This window comes from Lepidochelys olivacea (genome assembly GCF_965140295.1).
Source record: "Lepidochelys olivacea isolate rLepOli2 genome assembly, chromosome: 4".
Taxonomy (NCBI): domain Eukaryota; kingdom Metazoa; phylum Chordata; order Testudines; family Cheloniidae; genus Lepidochelys; species Lepidochelys olivacea.
The window spans coordinates 40,454,528-40,466,772 of NC_140414.1; the positions used below are offsets into that span (position 1 = coordinate 40,454,528).

Consider the following 12,245-nt stretch of genomic DNA (forward strand, 5'->3'; position numbering starts at 1 on the left):
TTCTCAAAGTTCCAGTTCAATTCTGATACATCTTCATATTTTGATCAGCAAAATAGCCATCTGTTCTTCTCTAAAGAATTCTTGTGCTGTGAGAATTTAATCGAGGCTAAGGCACATTTGCACAATGCACATTTATTAAAAGATAACTTTGAAAAGAGTTATCTCTTAGGAATTTGCTTTAATATCTTGTCGAGACTGATTCCTCTAAATATAACATTTAATTGTTTTATGAAACTGCGCTCACATCTAAGTGTTTTCCTCATTTTGGCATCAGTATTTTACGTACAATATTGAGCTTTGTTACTGTGCAGAACTTACATTTAAAACATTTTGTTCTGTATTGATTAATACTAATCAATAGAACTGAATCTATTAGTGCCTTCAGTAGATTGAGAGTGAAATCTTGGCCCCACTGACATCAATGGGAATTTGGCCATTGAGTTTTTATTTCATTTTACTTTTCCAACTTTGTAATTTGTTTACATTTTGTTGTTTAATTTGTTTGTATAAATAATTTAACCAATGCACATGTTTTTTAAAAAAAGAAAACTAAATAAAATAGTAACTCTGATTCAAAACAGCATTATCTCAGACAGGGATACATTTCATAGGCGCCTGCCTTCTCCCCACCAAACATTGTCAACTCCCAGAAGACAAACTATTGTCTGACACTCCATTGAACTTTTCTGTCAACAAAATAATGATCATTTTGAGATGAGAGAGAGAGTGCAGATTAAGAGAACACATTCACTGTTGGTTTTCATAAAATGTCATGTTAAAGAATCAGTAATTTATGTAAAAATGTATATTGCAAAATATGTATGTTGATATTGCTAGGAAGTATAAGACCTTGTAAAGATCTAAAAATAGGTGAGCTTAAAAAATAAGGTTTCAGATCTGTTTGCTATGGTAAAAACTGAGCATAGTTATAAAACCAGTAATTTCTTGAAAGCAAGAATGGACTTTTAAGTGTGTACCCTTTAATTAAAAGGGGAAGGATTATTTTAAATATCTCTTGAATTTGTGATTTGTATAAGGTGACAGTCTATTTATTAGGTCCACAAGTTTACATAAAAACCGTGCTACTAAGAATTTGTAACACAAATTAAACGTTTCGAAGGACTCCGGAGGCTGATAGGTGTGTGCTTTGTGTGCGTATATGTATAAATATGAATGTGGGTGGGGAAGAACAGTCTCCCTTTCTTTCTCTCAGGAGAATGCCTGAAATTTAATTGAAGTAAAATAAATGTTCTTATCAGAAGTCACAATAGACCTTCCCAGTTTTGTTTGTGGCAGAGTTCAGGAACACTCCCATGGCTTACCCTACCTTCCCCCACTTCAGATATTAACCGGGACATCATGCCTTCCAAACATTAAATGAGCTGAGCGATGTTTTATTACATTTCTCATGTGGCTAAGCTTAGTGTGGCTTTTAAGTGTTCCTTGGTATGCCGTGCTTACCCAAGTTATTTTCTGCTGTGGATTGTTGATGCTGCAGCAGCAGAAGTGCCTTGAATTCCAATGAAGAGAAGGAATTGGGGGGAAAAAAATAGTGAGTATTTTTTAAAGACTTGTAAATTCAAATTGTCCTCTGTATTTCAGGTTTGATGTATTAGGAATGAATTGTTTTAAGTAATGGTGCAAAATAATTATATATTTTTACCTGTCAAAATAGTTTTAAAATCTTTTTTTGTAAATTTTGCAGTGTATTGAAATCTGTTCTATTTAGTCAGCTGTACTACATACAATTTTAGGCTCCATAAAAAAAAATCTAAGAATAGAAAAGTTAATTTTAATAATGACTGGCAAAAACAATGGGGGAAAAGGAGTTGATGTGAGTCTAAATTACAACTAAATTAGGATTTCTTTTATGGCACTATTTTACTTTGTTCTGACAATTAGGGAGAATTTATAAGCAGTGAGATGGCCCAGTGAAGTGATATGTATATTTTCACAAACTGGTTTAGGGGATTAAGATCTTTCAGTGTGTTCTATCCATCTGCTTAGAGCTTGTGTTATTGGAAACAGTGCCTTTCCTCTTCCTGCAGTGATGCTCAGATCCCCAGTTCTTAAGGGCTGTGTATGAAACAGATTTTAAGGGATCCAGCCCTGATTAGAACAGTTAGCCTGTTAACATCCTATGTATTTACAGTGGATTATTTGAAGGGAAGCAGGGGTTAAGTCAGCAGGTCTTTCAGCTTCCCCAGGGGTTAACCTGGCAGCCTGTTTGGCACACACAGGAGGGCTGACAGGTAGCAGGATTTGTCTAAGCAGAGTGCATGAGAGCCAACAAGGAAAACTGAATGCTCTGGATTAGTTTTGGATTATGTTGTCAGAGTGAAGCCTGACGGACAAACTGCAGAGGAATAAAATGCAATCTGTTTGGGGAGAGAGACAGCGTGCATAGCTTTCATTTTTCAAAAAATGACAAGAAAAATCATTAATAATCTGTAAATCCATGTCCATTAATTTTTCTCTTTGTTATCCCAAGACAGTATCTTTAACGTGAATTTGCCACTGTTCTATGTCTGTTCTTTCTTGTGACAGATGGCAAGACAGATATGAAATTGCATTCATAAAATATAAGAGAGGGAAAATATCTAGAAAACTAAACTTAACACCTGGACTTTTCTGTGGTCTGGTGCGGGTTGGGAAAGATGTCTCTCTCTTGTGTATTTGGGCCTGAATAATGATGTTCAATATAATTTTCAGACTTTTTCTATTTTGTAGCTCCACTTTACCTAGATAATTATTTCTGTTTCAAAACTTGATGAGCAATACATTTTAATCATTCAGTAAAAAGAATTAGACGCTACTGATTTTATTGACAATAAAAGTGAATTTCCTATTTTTCTGTAACTGGTTATTTCATTACAATACAACCAGGTTTAGAGCATTCAGAGTTTGACAAGTTCCTGTGGGGGGTGGGGAGACATACAATGCAAATTACGTGCCCTTTTCAAGAAAGACCTGCACCATTTTTCATTATAATAATGTTTGTCCTTGTCAGTGTCATGCAGTTCTGTGTTAGTTCCTGACAAAATGGTCATCCTTGCTATTAGTGAGCGGTGACTTCTTTGGCCACAGACAAAGCCAGTGAATAATGGTTTCTAGCAAATATTCGTGAACTTCGGTCAGGTCTGATTTTTTCAGGAGGTGACTAAAGCAGTTATTATTTTATAATGGGAATAATACATCTGACAAATAAATTAAATATAACTTGCCAAAGTAGGTGCATTTAAATTGCAATCAAACGCAGGAGAATTACTGACTGTCAAAATGACGCCATGGACTTAGCCTTTTTCAATTACTTCCTTAACAAACTTGCTCGATTTACAGCTCAAATGTGTGATGTCATTCCCCCCACCCCCATCCCATGCCAATACTATATGGCAAACTCAACTATTTGAAAGTCAAGCAGTATGTTTTCTGCTTCTTACAATACTTCATCACTAGTAATGGTAATTCTACAAATTGGAACCAAGTGAACGATTTTGTTCCTGTTGCATGTGACAGAATAAAATACCGCTCCTTCTTCCATAAGTATACTGGCTCTACAAGAGTAACATAGGTGAATCAGTAACACGTAGCAAATAACTTATTCAGTGAAATTCATCCCTTTTTCTGTTTGTGAATTATCCATGTGTAGATTGTGATTTTTCTCAAACTTATTCACCATTTGAAATAGTTTGGCAAATATTTTGCAATAATAATTCTTGCTTTGTATTCCATCCACAAGCAGTTTGTTGCAGACATTGAATATATGAAATCTGAGATGCATTGATTAGTTTTGACTGGGCAAATAAATCACATGGTATGTTTCTGTTCCCTGATCAATTAATGTACCTCTTGCAAACTGGTTTCTGTTACAAATGTTCACATTTTATAATTTATGCTTTTTGAATATTCTCTATTCACCTAAAGTGTGCTGTTTCGGTGAACATTCCTGCTAATAATTTTGTTTGCTCAATTATTTATGGAAAGTGACCACAAAAGTGACATGAACATAGCTGCACCCAACTTCTATTTGAGCAAATATCTCAGAGAATATATTGGGGGTATTAGCTCAGCTCTAACTAAAAGAAGTAAAACTTTGTTTTTCTCAGTAAAACAAGCAGATCTGAGTAGAAGAGGCAGGGGAAGCAGATATATTAAGTAACAAGGTGTCAGTTTTATATATAATTGTCATTTATCTGATTAAGCTTTGTAAAATGGTTGTTACTTAAACCAATTTCCTCCTTACCCCAATAACACCACTATTAAAAAAAGAGATATTTCTGGGTTGTTAAAAAGATTGCTATTTGCATTTACAAACAACTTTCAGTATTACTGTGGGTATGGATGATATTGTATCATAAAAGGCTTACACCCACACTCTCATACAGGCCAACAAATAAGTCTTTAGTCTATGTGAGGAGAGAGGGAGAAAGGAGAAAAGTGCTTGGCTATTTTCATCCCTTTCTGCTTCTGAATACAGTATAAGAACAGTAATGGAGTAGTTATGTACTTTCATTCTAAAAGCAATCACATAAAATGGCAGAAAGGGAATCCAGCCAACCAACCAATATAACCAGTTAATAGTTTGCGAAGGATCATAGAATCATAGAAGATTAGGGTAGGAAGAGACCTCAGGAAGTCATCTAGTCCAACCCCCTGCTCAAAGCAGGACCAACACCAACTAAATCATCCCACCCAGGGCTTTGTCAAGCCAGGCCTTAAACCTCTAACGATGGAGCTTCCACCACCTCCCTAGGTAATCCATTCCAGTGCTTCACCACCCTCCTAGTGAAATAGTGTTTCCTAATATCTAACCTAGACCTCCCCCACTGCAACTTGAGACCATTTCTCCTTGTTCTGCCATCTGCTACCACTGAAAACAGCCGAGCTCCATCCCCTTTGAAACTCCCTTCAGGTAGTTGAAGGCTGCTATCAAATCCCCCCTCACTTTTCTCTTCTGCAGACTAAACAAGCCCAGTTCCCTTAGCCTCTCCTCGTAAGTCATGTGCCCCAGCCCTCTGATAATTTTCGTTGCCCTCCGCTGGACTCTCTCCAATTTGTCCACATCCTTTCGCCGGGGGCGGGGGGAGAACTGGACGTAATACTCCAGATGTGGCCTCGCCAGTGCTGAATAGAGGGGAATAATCACTTCCCTCCATCTGCTGGCAATGCTCCTACTAATGCAGCCCAATATGCCGTTAGCCTTCAAGGGCACTCGGTTGACTCATATCCAGCTTTTCATCTACTGTAATCCCCAGGTCCTTTTCTATAGATCTGTTGCTTAGCCAGTCAGTCCCCAGCTTGTAGTGGTGCATGGGATTCTTCCGTCCTGAATGCAGGACTCTGCATTTGTCCTTGTTGAACCTCATCAGATTTCTTTTGGCCCAATCATCCAATTTGTCTAGGTCGCCCTGGACCCTATCCCTACCCTGCATGTCTACACTGCAAAACAAGGTGCGTTCTTAACTCAGGTTAGCTAACTCAGCCTAAAATAACAGTGAAGACACAAACTAGATTTTGTTAAGTCAGGTTATCAGCTCAGGTTCAACTCCAGGCTCTCCTAGGGTATGCCTACATTGCAGCTGGGAGCAAGGCTCATGCTAGCTGGGCTTGAACCAGCACACTAAAAATAAGGTACATGTTGCAGCTCTGGCAGAGACTCCAGCTAGCACCCAAGCTCAGACCCAGGATGTTTGGTGGGCCTGAGAGCCCTCTAGGCATTAACTTGAGCTGCTAAACTCAATTAAAAGCCTAACTGCCAAGTTAGGCTGCTTTTTTCACCCAAGTTAACTAACATGGGATACGTTTCAGAGTAGCAGCCGTGTTAGTCTGTATTCGCAAAAAGAAAAGGAGGACTTGTGGCACCTTAGAGACTAACCAATTTATAGTCTCTAAGGTGCCACAAGTCCTCCTTAACATGGGATAGTTAACGTGTGTTAAGAACGCCCTTTTTGCAGTGTAGATGTAGCCTTACTTTAAAATCGGGAATAATGAAAAGCATCAGCCTCATCAAATCATTTATATATAAGAATTTTGATACAATTTTTGGTTGTCAATCATGGTGTGAAGGTCGTATTAAAAACCAAATAGATGTGATTGTGGTTTGACGACAACATTGGTAGCAAACTAAGAGTACTCACAACTTTGAATGTTAAGTTTTTTGTTTTGTTCTGGAGACATTGAAATAACTTTCTAAGATGGAGAGTCATAATGTCAGAGAGGATTCCTATAAAACTACTATGGCTTTCTCACCCAGCCCTTTTATCTCACTTCTTTATATTGCTGGCTAAAGCAAGTAGTATATGCTGTTTGACATGCAGAGCTGTTGATCACCCAAAACGTTTTAGGAGCACAGGTAATGTTAACACAGCACACACATTTTTTTTTAAATGGAGAGTGAGAGATTTATAAATAAGTAGAACATACACAGCATTTAAACTGCAGGTTGTAAGAACAAAAGGCCAGATCAGATCCTGGGCAGTTATTTCCACATGGAGAAGGAAAACTGAGCTGAACACTCTCAGAGAATTTCCCTGGAAGTTTGTCATTCTTAAACATCATTTCGTCCTCCCCATCCCCGTGGAACTGGCTCAGTGAGATTCCCTCACCTCAACTATTCTCTCCCACAGAAAGTCGGAGATTTAAGGTCATCCACATGGATGTCCTGTGCCCTGGGTCCTGGTTCCTGACAGTGCAGGTTCTGGGATCACCTTGTGCCCACTAATGCTAGAATTGCCTCCTAAAATAGCGCTCTAAGTCATCATCATCATATTCCTGTTACGCCTCGGGCATTTAGGGCAGTGACGAAGCTCCTGTCTCTTTCTGGCAAATATTTCAATGGTTCCCCAGCTGTGCCCCAGGTTTTTCAGCTCGGCCTCCACAGCTCTTCACCATATTGTTTTCGGGCGGCCTCGTTTTCGCTTGCCTTCAGGTGTCCATCTCATTGTTACTCTGGCGATGGAATCAGTTTCCACCCAAAGCACATGGCCAATCCATCTCCAACACCTCCTGGCAATGATGGTACTCAGATCCTCTTGGCTGCACTGTGTCAATAGATCTTGATTTGAGATTGTTCTGGCCAAAAGATATGGAGGATTTTTCTGAGGCAGGTTGTATGCAATGAAGACAGTTTGGATATATCATACTCTAAGGTATACAGAGGAAAACCATCTAAATTTCATGCTGACAATTTAACAAACTCATGGATTCATGGTGGAGCTGAGTTTGATGCTGCATGCAGTGGCTATCCCCCAGCCATACCCCTTTCCTTTCCCATGTGCGGACTCAAGAGTCCTTGGAGCTGCCATGGAGAAACTTTCTTAGGGTCAGGAGAAGGAGAAACAATTCAGCCCTCTACTTCTGTCTCATGCCAGCCACTACATCCCCTTTCCCTCAATTTGTGAAAATGGAAGATATGATTTGGCCCCAGATCACTATTTTAAAATTATAAAATATTTGTCTTTATTTCTGAGCTCATCGTGAGATCACACATGAATAAAGTTAATCTTCTCTGTACCCTCCCAGAAAATATATGTTGACTAGCTCGAGAGGAGATGTGGTTTAGTGATAGAGCAACCAATTCAACAAGACACTTAAACTCATGCTTAATTTTGAAGTCAAGGGGACTACTCATAAGATTAAACTTAAATATGCGCTTAAGTGCTTGTCTGTATTTAAGCCCTTGGATTGGTATTGCTGAATTCTATTCCTGCTTCGAACACTGACTAGCTGTGCAACCTTGAACAAATTATTTAAGCTCTGTGCCTCAATTCCCCATTTGTAATGTGAGCATATTATTCTTTTGCAGGGGTATTGAGAGGCCAAATTAATGTTTCTGAAGCTCTCAGAGGTCCTTGGACGAAAACAAAGTAGGTTTAATTATTGGATATTGTGTTCAATGACTAGGGTTAACAGCAGGTAAATAATCAGGGGAGAGGGAGAATTCACAAAAATGCCATTGACCTATTTCCCTCTTATTTCATCTAAATTTTGACCAATTTTAGACAAGCTGTAATGATTGGTTCTACTGTGGATATAATTAGTGATACTGTAATTGCTTTTATCTAGTCATATAAATGATGTCACCAGCGTATCTCAAACTATTTTTGATAGTAATTGTGACAGACAGTATGCATAATGAAGCTGATTCCATTCCCATTTCACTTAAATGGAAAAAAATCCCTTTGATAGCAGTGGAAGCAGGTTCAGATCTAGAATAAAGGAACACTTCTGAAAAGTTAAACCTTTACTATGGTTTGCCACCAAAAGATTTTTTCAGTTTTGTAATAGAGTATGAAAACTTTCACAATAAATCCAAGTAAAGAGAGAGTTAATAACTCAACATGTACTCAAAGTAACTTCAGCACTGAACACTGACTAAAAGCGAACCACTTAACGGAAGAGGGAGGAGAATTAATTTAATACCCTGGCAGAATGCAGTCAGAATGAAAAGGTGAGCTGTAGCTTTTATTTTCCTGGTAACAATAAAAATGAAACCATTTGGAACTGTCTTAATTCTCTTCACAGGAATAAATGTCTTTCATTTAAGACTCTGTAAATGACAGAAAATACCACTTTTAATAGCAAAAAGATATAAAACAATAGAGAAGCTAGGTGGAATTTTTTATTTAAATACAGCATTAACCATATCTCCTGTTGAATTGTTCTAGGGTCCCACAGGGCTCTGTGGTACCTGCAACTCTCAGTACAATGTACACTGGGGCATCACAGTTGACCATAAACTGGGATTGTGGCACAAAGCATCTAGAGCATACCAATACGTTTACTCCTCTCTGCTTAGTTCATTTGTCTACAATAAGCATCTTAAAATTGCAACTCCGTGCACTAGGTTGCAATGCCACTTGGTGTGGGAGCTTAATCAAATGTATTTTTACAGACGTTTCCAAGATTTTACAGAATTTATTTAAATTCATGATTTCCTTTACCACTGTGACTGCTGTAAGAATATCATAGCCTTACTAATAACCAGTGATGGTCAAGTGTTTTACTTCTAACTGAAAATACAACACATCCAGCAATATGGTTCTCTCTATTACTATGTAAATTGGTTTTTGTAAGGCCTCCCATCATGAAAAACTGAGTGTTCCTGTATGTTGTCCCATCCACATACTGACCTAGCACCCACCCTGTGTAGCTTTTAAGAACTGATGAGAATTGCAGCACAGCTTGGTTTGGCTGCAAACTGTTAGTCTAGAAGAATAAAAGCAAGAGAACTGCTCTTAATTCTGTTACTCAGCTTTCAAAACCTCTCTATATTGTGCCAAATTGACTGACCAAACTAGGATTAATAATTGATTTCTTTTTCATGAATTTATGGTAAGTGACAGAGTATAATAAAACACTTGAAAATATACTGTTTTGGGACATTAGTAATAGTAGCTTTAGGAAAACTTCAATATCCTGTTCCTTTTTTAATATAGGAAAAAATGTCATAATGCATAGATATAGCTACAGCAATAAATTATCAAGGGGCACTGGGTTTTAATGGAAATAAATGCAAAAATTCCTCCATTTATCCTCCTGGGGGGGGGGGTGTTGGGGGTGGGGGGAGAGTGCATGTCATATGATTTATATTAAGCTTTTGTAAGGTATGCATAAAAATAAAAAGCCCTCCCAAATTAGCCAAAGGCTAATACTACAATATTGCAAAAATTGTTTAAAAAAGAATAACTGACAAAGCAAGAGAGACCTTTTTTTTTTCTGTGTTTTGCTTTGGTCCTTCTCTAATTTATCTGTGTGCAGCTTTTAATTTTATTTAAAGTTAATTTTAGTGATGTTATACTACACCATCGACGGTTCGGCTCTGACGGCTATAGTCTTAAATTCAGCAGAGTTATCTCTGCTCATTTTCGATCTAGAGCTCATAGGAACCTATGAAACCATAGGCAAGTAACACATGCAATCACAAAAACAAGGTCCACTATCGTTTATCAATTTTAAAGTTACCAACAAAGTTATTAATGTCACAGTATATAGAACTCCTAAATGTGTCCAGGCACCAGTTATAACTACAGATATACCCACATCCTTCTAGACAGAGTTGGAGTCAGATGGCTCTCTCTCTCGTGGATTGATCATCAGTAAATGGATGGTTCCTGCTGGAGTTCTCCCATAGGACGCTCAATTTTCCTGCTTTGGGCACCACATTTTTATAATGTGATTCTGTCTACACCTACATTCTGCATATGTACATGAAAGTGTCAACCCTCTTCTTCCTTATTGGTCTGATGTCCCCTAGAAACATAAAGGACCCCGATATCTATAGGTTTTGTAGGTTCTCTTTATTCTCGTTAGCACTGATGCACAACCTGTATCCTCTGGTTAAGACAATGTTGGAGACCGATGTGCCTCTATAGCATTGTTATGATTTAAAATTAATCTTCCAGCTAATTTGTCACAATATTACCACTTGGTATCTCTTTCCCCATAATCTTAGGGCATTGGGTTATTCTTCAGTCACTTACTTATGTCAGCATTTCTTATCTCAAAGGCCTAAAATAGCTAAGCTAAAATCTTGCAGGCTTCAGGTCTTGCATTTCAGCCTTCCTTACTTAGATATCTAATATGATTCCCTCGAGATACTGATCAGTCTTATACTTCTATAATCCTACAATTTAACTCTATTTAACATACAATGATTTTATATAATTTGACGTCAATTAATCATAACATCACACAATAAATGGATGATAAACTAAAATTATTGGCTACATGTGTTTACAGTATTTTGTATCCTCCTTTCACAAGCTTGACTCACTTAAGGTTAGTCTGTAGTGGTCCCTGTCCAACTGTCAATCCAGGGGGCAGTCTCTTAGATCCCCTGTAACCACTCTACACGATCCATAGCTCTGTCTCTTCCCTGATCCTTATCAGCCCCTTTGGGGCAATTTTCATCCTCTAGTGTGCATAGATGGAGTATTTTCTGCATCCTCTCAAGAACAAGGACTTGCCCTGTATAGGGTATAAAGGGTCTTTGCACTGTCAACCCCATTACCTGTACATAATCAAATAAAAGACAGTCTGGCCCTAAGTAGTCAGCTTTTCCTGTGAATATTTACTATTCAAGACTTGGGAAACAATAAAGAAATTAAGCAAGTGGCTAGAAGAATCACGGATAAAGGGGCAGATCTACTCTGAAAAGTTAGTGTTAAATATGCCAACACCTTACTCAGTAGATCTGCTCCCTATGTGTGTTCACTATTCTTTCTACTTACTTTACTGACTCAAATAAGTGATGACCACGTTTTTACTCTTGTTAGCGCAGTAGAACCAACACATTTATGAAGACTAGCTAGACACCAGTTTTGAAGTAACTTTTATTCATCCATTGATGAGCAAGTCAGAGCATCTCCTTTTTTTCAGTGAAATAAAATATATTCTTTTTGTCCTTTAATGGTCTATGAAATATCCCCAAAACTATGTATTTTTTTCATGCTTTCCAGATATATTCAGTTGTGACCAGTCATGGGAAGTTCCAACCCCAAAGGAACATCTTTGCATGAGTGAATGAAGGATTTATATTCTAGTTGCATTCTAAATTGTAGCATCTGCTGTAATGAGTGGAGCAAGTTTTAGCTGGAGAGCTTTGAAATGGATAATGTGAGATGTGTTGGGCATTTCAATATTTGGAAGCACAGTTTGTCTCACTCTATGCTGTAATCTATTATCTATTTTTTAACACCTCCCCGCCCAGCCCCCCCCGAACTGACTTTTTGATGCTATTGACATCCCTGAGTAAAATCCAAGATGGTGATGCTCTATTGAGGCAGAAGCAAATGTCACTGTTACTTCCTTTATTTTATTAGTAAAAAAGTCAAAGAGCTGCCATCCAATTTATTTTATTACTAGAGCCAAACACCTATCTGACTGTAGAATTCACTTGACATGTAGCAGGCAGCACATCTTCAGTCTGCATGTGGTATGCTCAGTCGTTTTCCCTTTTGACTTTATGGCCTGCCTTAGTATGTGCCTGACCTATAGTGGGTCTGCTCAGCTAGCTGTGAATGCTTCAGTATTAGCCTTTTTTGTATGGCAGCCATTAACAGACCATCTAAACCCTGCTCAAGTAGCAGCATCTAATGCACTGATTCAAGAGGGCTTGCAGGGTTAATTCTGTCATTACTGTGTTGACATGAGGCATGTTACATCTTTCAGCTCAAAATGTTACTGGTAATCTTTTAATCCTAAATTAGGTCAATGTTTTATCAAGTTAATCTAGCATGAAGATT

At 38.0% G+C, this 12,245-nt stretch overlaps 1 long non-coding RNA gene across 1 annotated transcript in view; it reads left to right on the forward strand.

The window, feature by feature from the left end:
* The first annotated feature begins 1,387 nt into the window (after positions 1-1,387).
* The window catches only part of LOC311520209, a 67,399-nt gene continuing 56,541 nt past the window's right edge, over positions 1,388-12,245 (forward strand). Inside the window, exon 1 of the long non-coding RNA XR_014711517.1 lies at positions 1,388-1,552. This is a non-coding gene — a long non-coding RNA (uncharacterized lncRNA). The remainder of the gene's footprint in view (positions 1,553-12,245) is intronic.